The following is a 20,066-nucleotide window of genomic DNA, read 5'->3' as shown; positions in this document are numbered from 1 at the left end:
TGCAGTTTGACATTACCTCATTCATTGCTCACATTCATCATAAGTGGCTCAGAAGTTTTCCAGAGGGGGCTACAAGGAGCCACAGGGAGGAGAACTCTACATCCCTGCCCTGCTGAAATCAAAGGCCCCAGCAGAGCTGGTCTCACACATACCTGACTCTCCATCCATCAACAAAACACACAAACAACAGCTGCCTGATGCATTTGACATCTGCACATAAGATATGAGAACATTCTCTCCAAAGCAATTGTCTGTATATATATATATATATATATATATATATATATATATATATATATATATATATATATATATATATATATATATATATATATATATATATATATATATATATATATATATAAACACATCAGATCTCAATGGCAAACACAATCATGCTGTTTATTTATACTGATATGGACTGAATGATGTGTTAGGAACAAAAGGATGCCACATCATTTGATAGAAATGAAAATCCTCCATGCTCTTGAGATTGTGCTGGGAGACACAGCAAACCTTCTGGCAATGGCACGTTTGATGTGCCATCCTGGAGGAGTTGGACTGCCTGTGCAACCTCTGTAGGGTCCAGGTAGCGCCTCTTGCTAACAGTAGTGACAGTGACCAAATGCAAAAATGGTGAAAAAGAGTCAGAAAAGATTAAGAGGGGGAAAAATGTGAGTGGCCTCCACTTGTAAAACCATTCCTGTTTTGATGGTCGTCTCGTTCTTTCCCCTGTAGTGAACCTGTTGTTAATTTCATTAACACCAAAGCAACTGAAACTGATTAACAACCCCCTGTGCTATTTACCTGACCAAATCAATATCGGTGTAATAATAAACATATACCGAACCGAACCGAAAGCCGTGACCACGAAACCGTGCACCGAACCGATTTTGTGAACCGTTCCACCCCTAATATATATATATATATATATATAACCAGCTGATTACATCGACTGTCTGCAATCCCTCGTACCAAGTAGCGACAGTGGAGAGGAAAAACTCCCTTTCAACAGGAAGAAACCTCCAGCAGAACCAGGCTCAGTGTGAGCGGCCATCTGCTGAGGCCCACTGGGGTTCAAGGAGACAGAAGCAGATAAAAACATAAATGTTATTAGTTGTTTGGTGCCTGGGCCCCGGCAGAAGACTTTGATGCTGTGAATCGACATATGCTTGGATGGTTTATGTGGAGATATTCTGACCCTGTTGATTGGTTCTCTTTTCGGGATGCAACCATTCAACAAATACTTCTTTCTTAGTTGAAGACCCTTCTTTTATACCATGCTATCCCTTCATTTAATCAAATTCATAACGAAAAGTTTCATTTAAGATAGTATTGCACCAATGCCATTTTTTGGTCCTGGTACCGATACCTGATACCTGGCTGTGCAGTATTGGCTGGTACCGATACCAAACCGATAACATCTGTTTGATTGATGTGTGTATATAAGCTGCTGCCTACCTTTGTGAAGTAGGAAACAGACTAATACAAAGTGAATCAGGAGAACTTTTTATTGCCTACCTGGAATTGGTGACAATAGTTGAATAAACTTTTGGCTCACAAAATGGTATCAGTGCCCTATTTGTTGGTACTCGCCAATACCGATACCACCATATTACTGCTGGAATGGGGTACTGGTATCGGTATCGGTGCAACACTAATTTTGGATAAATTGTGAGGGGAAAATTAACATGAATTTGAGTTCCAGATCATGGAAACCATTTAGGAAAGCATGTTCAACACAGTTTTCTCTATTCAACTATGTTTTTTAAGCATTGAATAGGTTTATGAGTGGGGTGTTGTAGTTCAAAAGGCCTTTTTAACATTCAGAAAATAAAATACACGCATACAATTCTTGTTTTCTCTGCAACTTTGTCCACCTTGTAAAATCCTCAGACCTGTTAAGACCTGCCAATTGTCTGGAAAGATTTTAACTCGCTTTAATTATGACATCTTTGTTTGCAACATTAATTTTTCACGTATAAATAAAATAATTTCAATTCAGCATATTTATATAGCGCCAATTCAAAACACTGCTTGGACAGTTTAAGTTAACCAAACCTACGTACAGGTCTGAGCTATCTGCCTTAGATATGGAAACTGAAAATGTTTTGCCATCAGTTCCTCACTATACATTGAAATAATGACTATTTTTAAGGAAGGTATGAACTGCTGCTGTGAAACATAGCAGGCATTAGGGTTTGTATCATCTTTTCAAAAACCCATAAAAATATGAATAATGAGTGAGGCGATTTTCCCTCCATTAGGTATTTCACATTGCATTGCCTGTTAAAACCATTGGCTTGTGGAGATGTATCTCTGCTCTACTCCATCATGTTTCATCCATTTCTATCAGCCTGCCTATGTTTTATGCCAGCTGTCCCAACTTAGTCCCCATCTCATTTTCAATCATTTCTCATTTTTTTTCTCACATGTGAAAGGAAGTCGAACAGCACCATGTGGCCCACAGCGCCAGCATAGATTGCACTGACTGAGGTGATTCCACTCACAATAGGTCACCCACCACAGGCATCTCAACTCCCAGTTGGGGGCTTCTGAGTTCTCAAAGAGGTTCTATGCCAATGAGGTCACTTCACTTAGGCTAGAGATTCTGACCTCACTGGGGATGGCCTGGGTGTTTTTAACACCTGCAGGAGATAATAATCTCCAACACCCTGCTTTATCCCTCCACTGCTGTAGCCACTCATTTTTCTCTGCCAGAAGGCAGTGGATGTCTGGTGCTGAAGAGCTGGATTTAAGCGAATTCGACAGATGGGAGCCAGACAGAGAACAAAACACAGGAGATCAACAGGGTCATGTGAGCCTTGAGGAAGATAAAGAAAGAAAAAAACACTATGAGGGTGGAGGAGACAATCTATTATTTACAATAAAGACAGATTCAAAAGAAGATGTTTAGAAAAATGCATCTTTGTAATCTTTCAAAGCATTTGCCATCCTACAAATTTCAATTTATTTATTTATTTTTTTGATTACTTTCATTTATGGACCTCATTTCCCTTTGTTTACCAATTCCTCCACTCATGTTTCATGTCCCTGCCCTCCAATGCTGTGCTGTAATTTTTCAGATTTTTCACATCATTTCACTCCTCTGTCTCAGTTTTTAAGTGCAATCGGATTGTAGTTCAACCCGAAAATTATATTTTTATTTTACTTTACTTTATAAAGAGTCATCAAAGAGTGATCAATATTTTGCAAAAATAAAGAAAACAACACACTTAATAGAATAAAACAGGTGTTTTTATTTTAATTTGAGCTCAAACCCAATCTGTTTAATTTCCCTAATCGCTGGGGCCTGTATTGCTGGTGAAGTTGATCCTGCCCTAACAGCTGACCTAATTGTTAATTTCACTCACCTGCCTAAATCTGCTTGGTTACTAATTGTCACTCATCTTATCCACGTGCTCCTGCAGCTTTATATACGGCCCAGCCTAGCTATCGGGGCCAGATCATTGATGGTTGTTTGTTTGTTTGAGTTTTAGTTGAGGATCACGGCTATTTTCTATAGTTCAGGTTCTCAGACTCTGTGGCCAGTGGTTAGAGGGGGTTTATTAGACTTGTCTTAGTGTTTCCTGATCATGTGCTGGTTGTTATCTACTGAGTGTGCCCTGTTTTGGCTCAGTGGAGGGAGCTAGTTTAAAGTCTGTGATTTTCCTGATGTTGAGTCTTGTTTTGCCTCTCAACTACTGAGCTTGCCCCATTGCATCCAATGTTTCTGAACTCTCTGTGGACTCATGGAACCCTGGATCTGCCTGTTCCTGTTCTGATTGGAACCCCTGACTAGGCTACAGACACCTGGGTCTCAGAATTGTCCTTGTTCTGAACTGTTTTACCTGACCTGGCTCAGACTCGTTCAGTGAAGCTGCTGCATCCGGGACACTCTGGGCGGCTCCCACCACATCCCATTGGCTGGATCCTGCCTGACTCTAGAGGATGGACTTAACTCTTTAACCAGGTAAGTGACTCACACAGATAATTACCTTCCGTCAGATTATTGTGGTCACTTACCCGTTTGTCTCCCTAACCAGAGTGCCTGTGATGGGTGGTGCCACGCCTCCCCCCTCAGCCCCTACAGATTCACAGCTCTGTGTTCTGTCTTTATTTCAATAAATGTTATGAATCTTCCCACTGTCTCACCTCAAATTCTGGGTCCTACAATCTGAGCCCTTGACATATCCAGTTATGAAAATAATCAACTTTAAGACAAGGACAGTCACACAGTCTGCTAAAGCCGCCCTGTGCCTGTATTCTGCACACTTCTTTTTCTGATGCCAAGTACTTATGCAATCTCTCGTTGTAGAAGCAACATGACAGTGCCCTGAGCCAGACTGTAGAGCAATGATCTGGCAGCTTTTTTCTTGTGCCAATATCAGATCTGCTCGTGTGGTCAGATCTGCTCAGTGACTTTACACCATATGATTGACTGATCGTTGCCACATGATTCCAAACATTATGGTTGCCCAGACAACGATAATATCAATGCAGCGTACGTGTGTTGAGTCAGGACCCTCTGTAGTGTTAGTGTGTCTAATTACCGATGAAGTTTTACCTGATTGATAACAAAGGTGATCTGTTTATGGAGAAGAAAGTAACTGTTAGACCATGATATAAAGGGGGAGAGCTGGGTAGCGCTGTATAGAATAACTTGTTTGTTTTTTTGTCCAAAATCTCCACGAAAGTCATTTTTAAGATGTTCTGTTTTTCCTCCCCAGCCCTCAGATCTTCATAAAAAAAAATAAAAAGAAGCTCTGAGACTTGTTAAATGGCAGAGCTCAGTCTGTCTTTCCTTCAAGACTGAGAATGATTGTTTTCTTCTTTCGGCTACTTTAGAATGATGTTAAAAAATAAAATAATAGCAAATATGGGTAAAAATATGTTGAGACTCCGGAGATTTGATCCTTAAGAAATGGTGCAATACAATTTGTCCAAGTGGGGTTGCCATATGATGACGTCATGAGAAGGGGAAGGGCCCAAAGCAGGTCTGCCCACCCGAGCAGATTCTGTACCTACTGTACATCGACTCTAGCTACCCGCCACCTGTCCTCATCCTCTACCATCGGCTCGTTTGAGCTGTTTCCTCTAACTAGCACTAGCATCTCGTGTTTGTGCTGTGAAGCAGTCCGGTTCTTTGCCGTACTCTGACCAATTAAATGTCTATGGCAGTTACTATGGCAATCCAATATCTGGGCCCACTTTTAGTTTGATTCTCCAAACACCGACTTTTCTCTTCTTGCTGAGGAAAATGCTGCCTTCCCTCAAGCTTTTCGTGAACTACAACTCTTCTGCCCGGGAAAAGTTTTAGTCTTTGTTTTATTAAATAGAAAAATTTAACCTTAATCCCTTTTTTTAAAGACCATACAGTATTCTTAAACTATATAATAAATCCATTTTAGAATTAATATTTTGAACAAAACATATTTTGAAAATGACTACTGCAAAAAAAAACAGCAGGAGATTCTGGGAAATGGAGTCCTACCTGGAGGAAATATAGAGGGATAATCTACTAATTTTTATCATCAGTAAAATTATTAAATCAGTAAATGATTAAATCAATCAAATCCCTGTAAATTAAAAGAAAAAAATACCAATACAGATTTTAGAGAACCCTTCAGTAACCATCAGAGTATTTCTTATTTATTAATTTTGTCCATAATGAGATGAACTCTTATTTACAAGTATTTAGTAAAACTATTGATCTGGTTATAGCTGGCGGTAGAGAACTGGACCCTGTTGTCCCACGAGGGAGAAAGAAACAGCCCTATGTGAGATTAATGGCTTACATCAAGGTAATCAATAAATGTAAATCCAAAGTGTAAAACTCTGGCAGGGTGTCAGATTATTCTTCTCTGTACTAGTATGTGTATACAAACAGACAGCTCCTGGACACACTGCCACTTCTAATACATCCATTTTTATATACAGCAGAGCTGGGGAAGGACTGGAAGCAGTAACATTTTTCTGGGAGGTTGGACTCATCAATTAGGACAGCAAAGCACAAAACTGACTATGAAGAATTTTTCAAAACTTTGTATTGACAGAAACATCGGTTTGCAAGGTATTTGGTTTGTTTTAAACCATTATCTTGTACTTCTGGTTTCTTTTTTTTATTCTGAATTGCATTTTGCTAGAATATCTTTTGAGTTTGCAAGAACTTTTGAGTTTGCTGTAAAAGCATGTATTTACAAGATTAGCAGCCATCTGACTATCATTTTTAATTTCTTTACTTGACATCTTTTATTTTATTCCACACTGCTTTTTTTCTCAGATCTTTACGTTACGTGGTCTATAGGCTTCCCTTTAGAAATGGTCTTTTTTTTTTCTTCTTCTTTTTTGCTTACACCCCATTTTAAACTCTGTGAGACAACATTTTTAGTGACACATCCTCAACAACAGTTTTAGGATCTCCGTCATTGTTTCAGTTCTTTTTAGAGCAATGCTTCAGATTGATCTAATACTGGGTTTCACCTCCTCTCTCATTTACTTGCTATGTGCTTATTCTTAAGAAGAGCAAACTCTAACAGGGGAAACATAAATGCATATTTTTAAAACAATGTTTCTGTCATGATGGGTTCACAAGTGAGACCCAAGTATGCAGAACCCACGAGACGGAAACTGAAGTAAAAGGATTAACAATGTTTATTGTATCACAAGAACAGAGAAATAACACTGGTACTGGTTCAGGCCTGGGGGGCAGGTTCACTGGAGTCTGCGTGGGAGACAGTTCAGTTAGCGTTGCATCAGAAGAGCTTGACTTTGAGAGTTTCAGGTTTGTACCTTGAGGGTTCTTGGTTTAGCTTTGGGAGGAGAACTGTTGAGTCCAGAGATTGTTTGTTCAGCAGAGTCCGTTAGCTGCTTCAGCGTCTTAATTCTAGAGAGAGGGCAGACCTTGGTTTTGAGTTTCCAGCTCTTGGTCCAGAGCTGCATGGAAATCCAGAGAGGAGTCTTCAGGTTTGGCTCAGAGGGCAGACTCGGCAGGTTAAGCTGTTCCAGAGCTTCACAGGAGAAAAACAGGTTTCCTGAAAGTAGAGACAAAAAGGGTTAGAATCCAGTCTGGATTCAAAGTCAACAAAGCACTCAGAAGGATCTTGGCTTAAGTGCTAACCAACTGAATTCAACACTGCGACATTGAGGCAAGGTCTGAAGACAGCTTATATAGTGTGGACCCTCTGATGAAGGAATGAGCCTCAGCTGTGAAGGAGGCTAGGCTCAGGAGGATCCACGGCGGACTCTGCTGGAGGAAGGTGGTACTACTCCAGCTCCCAACAGTACCCCCCCCTCAAGGGCGGATACCAGACGCTCCAGATAAGACCTAGGGAAACAAGGGAACAAAAAACAACCCACCAAGGGTGGGCGCAGGGGGCACCATACTAGGTAGGCAAGAAGCAGAGTCCATAACAAAAAAACAACCCACCCAGGGTGGGCGGAGGGGAAAAGAAAAAGAAAAAACAAAAACTGAGTCCCAGAACAAAAAAACAATCCACTAAAGGTGGACGGCAACAAAGAAAGTCTCTGATATTTTACCGGGAGACCACCGGTAGCAGCTCAGAAATAGGTGCAGGGCAGGGCCGCCCACTGCGGCACCGGAGCTGATTCAGAGAGGACCGCCGACTGCAGCTCTGGCCGCAGCATGGAGAGAGCAGCCCACGACGACTCCGGTGCAGCCTCCGAGGTGTCCTGGGGTGCCCACTGTGGGCTACTGGATGCTCGGATCGGCCGTAGAGGGACTCCAGAAGGTTCGGCGGAGCGGGGACTGGTTGACTGACTGGAGGCATGGCAGGAGGGAGACCATGATTTAAAGTGTCTATGAGTCCAATTAATATGAGGGTTGTGTCGCTCCAACCACTCATATCCCAGAACCAAGGGAGAACAGGCTGATGGGAAAACAAGAAAGGTTAATGTCTCTCGATGACTACCAGAAACTTGAAGCTGAAGAGGCAGAGTTTCGTGGGTAACTTGGTGTAGACTCCTTCCATCAATCGCTGAGACTTTAAGTGGCTTCCTCAGAGGGGTGGTCTCAATATTTAGCTGTTGAACTAGATTAGAGTCAATAAGGTTTCTCTCACAACCAGAGTCTATGAAGGCTGACAGAGTGAGAGTCTGATCAGAACAGAACAGAGTAGCAGGTAAAAGTAGATGAGAAGAATTTCTATTTAGTTGATGCTTCACCAGACTCCCCATAATCGCAGACGAGCTCCAAATCCTATTCTTTGCTGGACAGGATGAAACAAAGTGCCCAGGTATTCCACAATAAAAGCAAAGTTTCTCCTTAAACCTTCTCTTCCTCTCATCGGGTGTGAGCCTAGTGTGACCAATCTGCATTGGCTCCCCCTCAGTTGATTCAAAAGCTGGTGGAACAAAATGAGTTTTAGACACGGGATCAGATTCAGACTGGGCACGGCTCTCAGTTCTGAACTCCTCTTCGGGAGAAACAAAGGAAGAGGTGTCCCTTCTCTTAGCCGTAGAAACAGAAACTGGAAAAACATGACTCTTAATCTTTGACTTGGATCTGGTTCGAAGACGGTTGTCCAAACTAATTGTCAACCTGATGAGTTCCTCCAGAGTCTCAGGTACCTCGAGTGTGGCGAGTTCATCTTTGATGTTTTCGTTTAAAGCCTTGAAAAAAGCACTCTTAAGTGCACACTCATTCCAGCCTGAGGCTGCAGCTTTAACCCGGAAGTCAATGGAAAAATCTGCTACAGAGGAATTTCCCTGTTTGAGATTCAACAGAGCACGAAAGTCAATTGTTTGGTCAGGATCATGGTTAAACACTTGGGAAAACTGGGAAACAAAATCGGAAAAATCACATCTGAGGCTGTCTTCAGAGGCAAACCTTGCCTCCGCCCACTCTAGGGCACGTCCGGTTAGTTGGGACAGAATAAACGTTATTTTTTTTTTGTTCAGTTGGGAAACTGCCAGGAGAGTTCCTGAAAAATAAGTCGGCATTGAAACAAAAATCCCTTACATTTGCTAGGGATACCTGAAAATTTCTCTGGGAGAGACGGACGGAATTCCGGAAGTGACGTGACAGGCTTTGGTTCCGGAAACGGAAGTTGAACGGGCTCCGCTCTAGGAGTTGTTTGTCTGGAAAACTCCTGCAAAAACACATCAAACCGAGTGTTAAGCTCACGAATAAATCTGTCCACAAGCCGGTCGTGAACATCACGAATGGCGCTCTCAAATCTCCTAGCCAGTTCTTCGTGGCTCTCACGGAGGGAGGTTCCAAGGCTCTGAATCTGGACCCGTTGATCATTCAGAATCCTCCAGAGTGGTTCCGCTGGGTTAGTCGGTTGGTCGCAGTGTTCTGTCATGATGGGTTCACAAGAGAGACCCAAGTATGCATAACCCACGAGACGGAAACTGAAGTAAAAGGATTAACAATGTTTATTGTATCATAAGAACAGAGAAATAACACTGGTACTGGTTCAGGCCTGGGGGGCAGGTTCACTGGAGTCTGCGTGGGAGACAGTTCAGTTAGCGTTGCATCAGAAGAGCTTGACTTTGAGAGTTTCAGGTTTGTACCTTGAGGGTTCTTGGTTTAGCTTTGGGAGGAGAACTGTTGAGTCCAGAGATTGTTTGTTCAGCAGAGTCCGTTAGCTGCTTCAGCGTCTTAATTCTAGAGAGAGGGCAGACCTTGGTTTTGAATTTCCAGCTCTTGGTCCAGAGCTGCATGGAAATCCAGAGAGGAGTCTTCAGGTTTGGCTCAGAGGGCAGACTCGGCAGGTTAAGCTCTTCCAGAGCTTCACAGGAGAAAAACAGGTTTCCTGGAAGACAGAGACAAAAAGGGTTAGAATCCAGTCTGGATTCAAAGTCAACAAAGCACTCAGAAGGATCTTGGCTTAGGTGCTAACCAACTGAATTCAACACTGCGACATTGAGGCAAGGTCTGAAGACAGCTTATATAGTGTGGACCCTCTGATGAAGGAATGAGCCTCAGCTGTGCAGGAGGCTAGGCTCAGGAGGATCCACGGCGGACTCTGCTGGAGGAAGGTGGTACTACTCCAGCTCCCAACAGTTTCTGTCTCCTTGAACCCCAGTCGGCCTCAGCAGATGGCCGCTCACAGTGAGCCTGGTTCTGCTCGAGGTTCCTTCCTGTTAAAAGAGATTTTTTCCTCTCCACTGTCACTACAAGCATGCTTGGTGTGAGGGATTACCTTTGATCAATAAATCTATGCAATCAATTGGTTTTCCTTAAATAGAAAACTTCCGACTGGATGATCTAGTTGAATTTTCTCCGTAAGGTGCCTTGAGATGACTTGAGTTGTTTTACTCTTACAAAATAATAATGAAATAGGAAAAAGTTTAAGAAAAATAGCAGACTCATAAAGCTCTATTAAATATGTAGTATATAAAAACCATACACAGTATATTGCCGTGAACATTTCTTAATAACAATTTTTATCTAGTTCAGTTTCAGTTTATTTATATAGTGCAATGTTGCAAACAATTGATCTCAAGGCACTTTACAGGAACAATTCAATGAAATCATAATGTCAGATTAGTTAGAATAAGGGTTATGTTTTTCTTTTATCAAATTAAAATTCAGCCTATTCCATCCGGTGTTTGACTTTGCAGGATTCACTCTTCCTGGATAATATTGTAATGACAGTAAATATTTACTGGCATTGGATTCTGGACTTTGCATTGATCCCTCAAACGAAGTATGTATGCAGTGACAATGAAAGAAAATTCTTAAAAATTTAACAGTTTAACATGAAGAAACCTCTAGCAGGACGGGGCTCAGGGTGGGTGGTCCTCCATCTAGGCAGTCTGGGGCTTCAAGGAGACAAAGTAAAGGGATGCACAATCAATAAGGAACCAAGGGCTCAAAGAGGAACACCGATCAATAAAATACTTTCTTTGTTAGAAAAGCTAAGGGTAAACTAGCTCCATAGCTGGATTTTTCCAACAAAGAAACAGTTTAGGAAGATGCCCTCTTAAAAACAGGATGAAAGAGAGCACATACAGTTAGCGGTAAAAGGTGAGGCCATGTCTTAGAAAGGAATAGGACTAAGCCTAAAAAAGCAGCCATAACTTTACCGTCTAAAATGGAATTCGTTGACAGATGACTCCCTCTATAAATGATGTCATAGCTAAACACAATCAGGCTACATTAAGCTACTATTTGCAATTGTCACCATTCTACCTAAAGGTATATACCTCCACATGCTTGCAACATTTAACCACATGGTGAAGTTGTTTAAATTATTATTAACCAGGACTAACACACCAAGGAAAACAGCCATTAATTCTGCTTCATTCCATCTCTATCTCTATGCTTCCCCTCTCCAGTATCTGTTAGACTTATCTGCTGGAGGTTTCTTCCTGCTAAAAGAGAGTTTTTCTATCTACTGTCGCTACAAGCATGCTTAGTGTGAATAATTGCTTTTGAGTCAATGAGTCGATGCAATCAGCTGGTTTTCCTTAGATAGAAACTTTGAATCAATCTGACTGGATGATCTGGTTGAACTGTAAAGTGCCTTGGGATGACTTGTGTTGTGAATTGGAGCTATAGAAATAAACTGAATTGAATTGAAATAATTATATTGTTAAGAGTCAAAATGAGAGGAGGGGTGACTCAGATTAGACGAAACAAATGGCATTTAATGCATCTAACCCTAAATCTGTCAAACTGTTATATTTCTTCTCTTAAAAGTTTTTTTTCCTGTCCTATTTTCCAGTCATGCAGGTTTAAGTGGGGACTGAACATAACTGGTAACGTGTTTGCTGTCACTGAGATATATGGGTTTGTAAAAAAGAAAGTCTGAGTGCAGTCTGTGTGTCTAAGAGAAGTAGATACTGCTAAAGAGGATAGTTTACTTACTATGATGTCATGATTTACTCAAGGTTTTATCAAATTTTAAGTAGATCTCTTATAACTCAAAAAATATAACCCCTTAGCTAATCACCTTCTTCATAAAGAGAATAAAAACAAAATGTGGAGTTTTCCCTGTGTAATGAAGGGTCCGAGCCCAAGAAGCAGGAGGATCAATGGGAACAGTCTAATTTTCCAGCGAGGAACCCGCCTAAGCTTGCTTTGTTTTTCATTATTAATGCTACTAGCTAAAGTCTGACTAAACCTCTATAAATAACTATAAATAAATAACCACAAGAATTTATGGACTGAAAAAAGTATCATGGGCATTCCAAATTAAATAGTTAAACTGATAAACCAACAAGTCTGTAACTCTTTACCACCAATAAACCATTTAAAAAAGAGCAAATAAGTATAGCATAAACTTTTCTTAATGCTCTTATATATTATGTTGTTAATTAGATATAACAGAATGATTGAAGAAACATATGTTGTATAAACTGATGTGTTATCTTATTTTAATGTATATACTTCCTCAGTGTTTAGAAAACTGCAAACCAAAAAAGTTTTTTTTTTCTTACTTAAAAAACAGGTCAGTTTTTACCTTCAATTTCTTTCTTTTTTTAATCGGAATCAAATTATTAATGTGCATCAATATATATAGAGAAAAAAGGGCATTAACATTATCAGACTGTAGAAAACACTGTCTGAACAATCTTACTTGTTATTGGTGATTTTTCTTTTGTTTCTTTTTTTTTGTATTATTATCTGTTAAAAAATATCTTGAATTAGGTCTCCATCATTGACAGATGTTATTAACCAATAATTAGTTTCACAGCCGTATATTCCTAGGGAAATCATATTTAAATGTCAAATCATTCCGGCTTAAGCATGTATATAAATGTACTCTTTATTTGATGATATTGTCCCAAAATGTAGAATATTTCTATAAAAAAAAAAAAAAAAATCCTGTCTAAAATTCTAGGCTTTTTTTTCGTTATCTTATGTAGACCAGTTAGTTGTACGTCAGCCTGAACACCCAAATTCAGCCAATCACATCATCTGTCAGTCAATTATTTTTGGTTATAGCATCTTGATTCATATGTTGCAGCCAATACACGCAACGGTTGAAATAAGAATATTTGCAGAGTAGTGGTGACCGTTACAGGTATATAGATGGAGAGCAAATTGTTGGTTGTTTCTTAGTTCACTAGAACGCGAGTATGGACTTGTGTTCTCGCCAAGCATGTTCTTGAGAAGAACACAGAAAAGTGTGGACTCGGGGAGAACGGGAGCATGCAGCATAAATATGGGTCAATTGGAATAGAAGCGCACTAATAACATCACCACATGCCTGGCTCGTCTGGAGCTGCTTCTCACCTTCTGTTATTTATAGTCTCTAGATAATAATAAATTCTTACTTTTTAAATTTAGTGGAGGAATAAAAACTAACAGAGTCAGATAAACCTCAAAAATCAAAGAAAAAAATGCCATCATAGCTAGCGGTACTTCACACGGCTATGCCAAGAGAGGGCTGCTGCAGACGAGCTAGGATAAGGCCTGGCTGCCGTTAGCCTCAGAGCTCCGTTGGTTGTCGCGGTCCTTTCAACTCCGGATAATTTTTTTTGAATACACATTAAAGGAGAATTCCGGTTTTGAACACTTTTAGCCCATTTTCTGTAGTGTCCAGGATGAAATCGAATGATCGACACCAAAATTTTGACAATTGGTCCTGTCTCTGCTTTTTGGCTCATTTAGAATCCACCCCTGGCTGCTTCAGAATGGCTTCCATAGTGCATGCCCGATAATGTCCTTAAAACAACCATAAACGTTATTTTTTTTAAATATGCTACTCACCGGGTCGTCAGCGCTGTTCAATGACCTTCCAAAAAAAGTTTCGTAAAGAAAAAACGTTCCTGTAGTGTTTTATTTAGCATTTTGTAAATCCCATTGAGTTCTGTTGGAATAGTCAATATTCCCCTGCCACCGGAAACGGAAATGGGGCCTGTTTACACAGTTGTAGTCTTTTCGCTTCACTCTGTGTACTCCGACGTCGAGGTGCTAACGTCTCTGTTAAACACTTTAAAAAACTCTGAAAATGGAATACGAAAGGTGGATTCTTGATTCTCGACGTCGGAGTACACAGAGTGAAGCGAAAAGACTACAACTGTGTAAACAGGCCCCATTTCCGTTTCCGGTGGCGGAGGAGACTCATCCACGACCTCCGACACTAAACTCTCCTGCTCTTTCATGTTTCCTCTGTCCATAGCGTTCCTTGACAGTGTCATTTCTAAGTCACCAATTTAGTGCTACTTGGTCCCAATGGAATTTTCCATAGGGAACCTGCTAGCACTAAGTTGCTAACTGATTAGCAAGATGCTTCCGACAAACTTGCGTGTGAACCTTCCGCCACAACAATCCCTCCCCCTTGATAATCGACCAATCACATTCACTTTATTCACTCATATAAATTCGGAAATGCAACGGTTGGAACAGCCGTTTCCCTAAGACTTTAACAGTAGTTTAATGAGAACACTTTTAAAAAGCGTTAGCTAAAATGACAAGCAGCACCACTACATGAGTTTTGAAACATGTACGGCAGCTTTTAAGGGACTTTTTTTAGATGAGGCACATTTCTCAAATTGAGTACATAACCTGTTTGTAACTTACAGTGACCTTCGGACTCTACTGCTTTGAGCCACAAAACTTTAATGTGTAATTTCTGTTGCTATGGCAATATCATTTTGAAATTGGGGTTTTGTAGGTCATGACTTGACATGTCTCTTCACAGGTCTCCTTTTGTTGGGTTTTTAAGTAGTTGGTAGGTACATGCATCACACCTCTATCATTACAGCCTGCAGCTTTAGATGTAGCTATTCCTTGACAGTGAAGTATCCTTCCCGTTCATCTAGGTTGAAAATGGAGGAAAGCGGGTCGTGTCACTCAGCACTTCCTCTCCCATTAGCCACTGGTAGATTCATGTTGGTTATTGACCGATCTATGCTTCCCATGCATTATTCAGCCACTCCGACAGAATGCACGTTGTCACAAAACACGACATGACTTCATCAGCAAAATGGTCTGCCTCCACTCACACCCCTGCTCCCCTCCCTCGCCATCCTCCTCCTTGTTCTGCTCCTTCTGTGTAAGTGTTCCTCTCTCAAGTAATTTCATTTTCACCTTCATTCAGAATCCCATGAGTGAAAGTGCTGGTTCTGGGCGGGTGGGCGGACGGAGGAGGCCAACTGGTCTCCATGTCCTTTTGTCCTTGCTAGCTGTGGAGCCAAGACTATTCATCTTTGTCAGAAGCGAGCATTGCAGGAACCCCCTCTCACCTCATGCCTCCCCCTTACTCCACTCACTCTGGAGGCCCTGTCTCCCAGGCATGTCAGTGCTAAATGGGGCTTTTACACAGTATTGACTGGTCCGACAAGTCTCTTCACCAGGCACACTGGGCAGAGTAGGAAGCGTCCAACCATTTTTTTTTTCTCCTCACTGCCACCCGGCCTGGATCGTCCACACAGCAGGTAAGTGGAGGACTAATTCTAAAAGCTGAAGGAGGGAGTGATGAAAATAAAATGAGGCGCTGTCTCATAGTGTGACACGGTCGGCGACTTTGCAGCAGCTATAAGCCACATATTAGCACACACTGCTGTCACCTCATGTGTCTGTAAGTATGAAGGCACTAAGCCAGAGTGACTTTACCTGACCGCATTTTACAATCTATTCAAGAGGGGACACTGTTGCTGGTAAGTGTTTCCAACGAGCAACAATAGACCTGCAAAGAACTTTATTTGTACACATACAGTACATAATCTGAACGTTTTCTGATATCTTTTACCACAAGTGAATTTTTTAATTTTTTTAAATATATCGGGAAATTAAGTCATACAAATAGACTAAAAACATATCTAATTAGAGGAAGTAAATATGTGTTAAAACAAAAATATAAAAAATTGCAATTTTTGATAGATAATCAATGACAGCCCTATACTTCCAGTTCAATTCAGTTTATTATCTCAAGGCACTTTCCAGTTCACCAGATCATCCAGTCAAATTGTTTCCAAGTTTTCTATCTAAGGAAAACCAGTTGATTGCATCGACTCATTGACTCTTCAGCAATCCCTCACACTAAGCATGCTTGTAGCGACAGTGGAGAGGAAAAACTCCCTTTTAACAGGAAGAAACCTCCAGCAGAACCAGGCTCAGTGTGGTTCTACTGTGGCTACTATTACACATCAAGGGGCCTAAGATAAGAACATTAGCATTTTCATTGACAATTACATTGTGGAAATCTTGCTCTATTTAGGTCATTAAAACCTTTATGGTAATTCACACTGGTTTCCCGATGCTAAGGTAAGATGGGGAGCCCATCTCTGTGACCATCACAGAAATGGATTCACTCTTTATTTCACAGATCATAAGGGATCAAGTAAAACACTTAATTATGAATAAACCAGAAGGAAGGGCTCCTCTAGTACATGTCAAACTATTTGGGAAACTCCAATAAATTGAGATGTACACATAATGTGAGAACCAGTGATGCAAAATCACAAATAGGTGAGGAATGATTATCCTCAAAGTGGAAACAATAAGATGTTGTGTGAATATAACCAAGAATATATATATATATATATATATATATATATATATATATATATATATATATATATATATATATATATATATTAAATATTGGTCAATTTAAAGTAGGTAATCTGAGTTTAATAAATAGCACCTTAGTCCACCTGTCTTGTGTTAATAATATATTTTTAGCAGTGTTTAGCAACTCTTTCAAAGACTTGCTAAACCCTAAAATCAGACATGGGCAATGTGGAGTCAACAAGTCATCTCCATGTCATGTATTTGTTCTACCCAGCCACTGAAGAAGTGTGGCCAATCTTCACCGTGAATTAACCTTTGCAGATTGGACTCACCTGGTTAATTGGCTGGGTAGATTAAATACATGACATGGAGATGACTTGTTGACTCCACATTGCTCATCTCTACATAAAGTATGCAGGCATATTAGGGTTTAATACCAAGGAATTATCAAAGTAATTACCTGGAAGCTAAACTTAGGCAGTTATGTATGGCAACATTTAGCATATTGGAAGGTCAATGTTGGGATCCAGAGGTTTGCCCTCCAGAGGGCGACATGGATCCATTTCTGAGGGGTTCTGCTGTCTGTCAGGATCTAGAGGCTTGCCCACCAGAGGGCGCCGTAGATCCTCTCCTGAGAGCTTGTGCTCATCTGTAGCAGCTGTTCCCCATCAGCTCATTAGGGTTCCTACATAAGCTGGAAGAGAGCTTCACCAGATTGTTGAACCGGTTATGGTTAACAAGCCATAACCGTGTGTGTGTGTTCTGCATTTGGGCTAGAAATCCTGCCGATCATGACAGTCAAGTGCAATTCTCATTTAAAACATTCAGTGATTTGTGGATACCATTTATCAAAAATCCCAATGTCACTGTTGGGATCTGGAGATGTACCACCGTTCTCCAGCAGAGTGCGCCGTGGATCCTCCTGAGCTGAGCCCCCAACACACCTGTGGCGCATCTCATCATCAGAGGATCCTCTACTATATAACCTGTCTTCAGACCTTGCCTCAACGCCGCAGTGTTGATCTAGTTTGGTTAGCAACCTGAGCCTAGTAAACCTGAGAATCTTTGCTATCTCTGCTTGAGATAAGATTCTAACTCTTCCTTGTTTTTGCCTCACAGGAATCCTGTCACTCCTTGAAGCTCTGGAAGAGCTTAACCTGCCGAGCCTGCCCTCGTGAACCAAACCTGAAGACTCTTCTCTGGATTCCCCTGCAGCTCTTGGCTAAGAGCTGGAAACCCAAATCAAGGTCTGCCCTCAAAGTCAGAAGTAAGACGCTGAAGCAGTTATTGGACTCTGCTGAACAAACAGTCTCTGGACCCAACAGTTACCTCTCTCAAAGAGAAACCCGGACTCCTTCAAGGTATTCCTCAGCAAACTCAAAGACTCATAACTCATCAGCCCATGTGCTAACTGAACTGTCATCCCTGCAGACTCCAGTGAACCTGCCCCCAGGCCTGAACCTTTTCATCAGCCTCCGTGTGTTCTGCATATTGGGTTTACTCTGTAACCAATCATGACAGTCACAGTCTACATGTCACAGAAAATAGCTTTTATTTGTTCTTGATTTTGGAGTAATGCTCATTTAAATTAAACCACTTTTTTCATCTTTACCTGTTATTCTTAAAAATGTATTATAATTTTTATAATTTGTTAAATTTATTATTTATTTTTTGCAACTTCAATTTTTCACATTTTAACATAATAAACTGAGAAATACAAACAATGTTTTTTTAATTCCAAGGTAATAAAATAAAGTTTGTCACTGTCACATGATGTTTAGAACACATTTTACTCATTATAAATAAACATAAAAATGCAATTGGCGCATCGTAAAGCCTAGTGGCTCGGGGCATAAAGCTTGGAATCCTGAGGTTCTGAGTCCGAGCCCCACTCCCACAGATTGCCACTCTGGCTCTCTGAGCAAGATCCTTAACCCCACAGTGCTCCCGGGCACCGCAAAATGGCAGCCCACTGCTTCCCAAGGGGATAGTTTAAAGATTTTTAGCACTATAAGATTAAATTAAGAGTGGACCATATTCTTTTGTACTATTTAACCTAGTCTCAGTGTTTCTTTTATTTCCATGTCGTGCAACAAGACAAATCCTCTGTCCCTCATGAAAATGATAGTCCTACTATTAACCAAAGGGAACCAGCATCAGAACCCTTAATTCATATTCAAAACAGAGTCTTACACACATCAGACATCTGATAAAATTCTTGCTGAGTCTCAAGAGGGCCGATTCTGTCTCCGTGTGTCTCTGTATGTTTTATTGAAGGGGCTATGTCATAGAACAAAAAGTGAAGATTGCTAATAAATCTTCCTCAATGGGATGATGGCATTGGACAGTAATATAACTTTCAAAATGGACAATCATTAAATGTCTAGGTTTAACCTAAACTGAAAAAACAAGATTATGGAGTTTTGTATTTATCCATCCGTCCGTCCGTCGTTGCATCTATCATTCTTCCTTTATGTAGTTGAAGAAAAAGGACTGGCCTTTCTCTGCCATGGGGAAGTACACTACAGTAGGAGACATGTATTGAGGAGGATGTGAGAGGTATGACAAATTTCGTGAAATGCTCTGATGATGAATTTCTTTCTCAGACAATGCTAAATGTCTCACATTGCTTTGGCAGTATTTCAGATGGGGGACTTAGAAAAGCAGAGTCAAGCTGTGCTGCTCTGTTTGAAAATGGAAATGCTCATGGTTCAGCCAGCTTCCCTATATTTTATTTATTTATATTCCAGTTTATATTCCAATACAATATAAGAAAGCCTAAAGTGAATTATTTGTTGACTTAATACTGAGCTTTACTGAGTCGGGAGCACTCCCATTCTTCTCTAACTCTAAATAAACTAGAGGCTATCTATAGAAAGCTGTTGGAATCTACTGATGAATATAAACCATGTTACCATAACGTGGTAACAAATATTTATGTGGAAGGTATGAGCCTGAAATTAATTACAGGGCAACAGTGGGCACATATTGGGCTGCAGGATGCACATTTATCTGAAGACAACAAATTCATGTTTCTGTTCAAACATGTCTAACCCCAGGCTCACACCGACTCCGGTCTTACCGTTGCGGTGCGGTGGGTGCGGCGCCGCAGTGATTCCAAGTCATTAAAAAGACGTAAACCTCTCTCACCGGCTGCTGAGCTGTCCGGCTGCGGTTACCGAGACACTCCGGCGCTGCAGAAAATTCCGCAAGAAAGCTATCCTTGCGGCGTGCCGGAGCCCTCCGCAACAAGCTCTCGCAAATATCCTTATTTAGGCCGTGTTATCGCGTGAAGTTACGTGAACTCAAGTGAACTTCTGTTAAATCTCCGGACCTGTTGCCAGAGCCGCACCGTAGTCAAAAGGGCGGTGTGAGAGGGGGTGTGCGGGAGTTGCGGTCTCCGTCGGCTCGGTAACCGCACCGGAGCTAGTGTGAGCAAAGCCTAAACATGTTGCTACTCAAAAATCAAACTACTGTGCGAAACAGGAGCTGTGGTGTTTATTTTTTGCTAATAGACCTGGTACAGGTTCCATGCAAGACATCATGTCCATAGTATTTCAATTATATATATATTTTCAACTATCAATGAATAAAGCAATATAAAAATCAAAGAAGGTCCTGCTTATCATCA

The sequence above is a fragment of the Cyprinodon tularosa genome, unplaced genomic scaffold (genome assembly GCF_016077235.1).
Source record: "Cyprinodon tularosa strain WSP-4 unplaced genomic scaffold, ASM1607723v1 ctg266, whole genome shotgun sequence".
NCBI classification, from domain to species: domain Eukaryota; kingdom Metazoa; phylum Chordata; class Actinopteri; order Cyprinodontiformes; family Cyprinodontidae; genus Cyprinodon; species Cyprinodon tularosa.
Note: the sequence above shows the minus strand (reverse complement) of the source record.